Source organism: Penaeus monodon, chromosome 30 (assembly GCF_015228065.2).
Source record: "Penaeus monodon isolate SGIC_2016 chromosome 30, NSTDA_Pmon_1, whole genome shotgun sequence".
In the NCBI taxonomy this organism is placed as follows: Eukaryota; Metazoa; Arthropoda; class Malacostraca; order Decapoda; family Penaeidae; genus Penaeus; species Penaeus monodon.
The window spans coordinates 10141523-10141750 of NC_051415.1; positions in this window are offsets into that span (position 1 = coordinate 10141523).

Sequence of the window (228 nt, forward strand, 5' to 3'; positions counted from 1 at the left end):
GAGAGCCTTGGCTGCAACTCCCTCACGTGTGCCTAGAACCGCATTGTTATCTTTTAAGTGAGCTAATTTGCCAAACAACCGCATTACAAGAATCGTACCTCAAGAAAAACCTCAAACCTTTCTGGCCAGTATGTTATTAGATTTTTTTCTATACAACATTTGGCGATTGATGTTTTGGCTAATTAGGCTGCCACGAGCCGTAATAGACTCCTGTTAGCCTAGAATCTC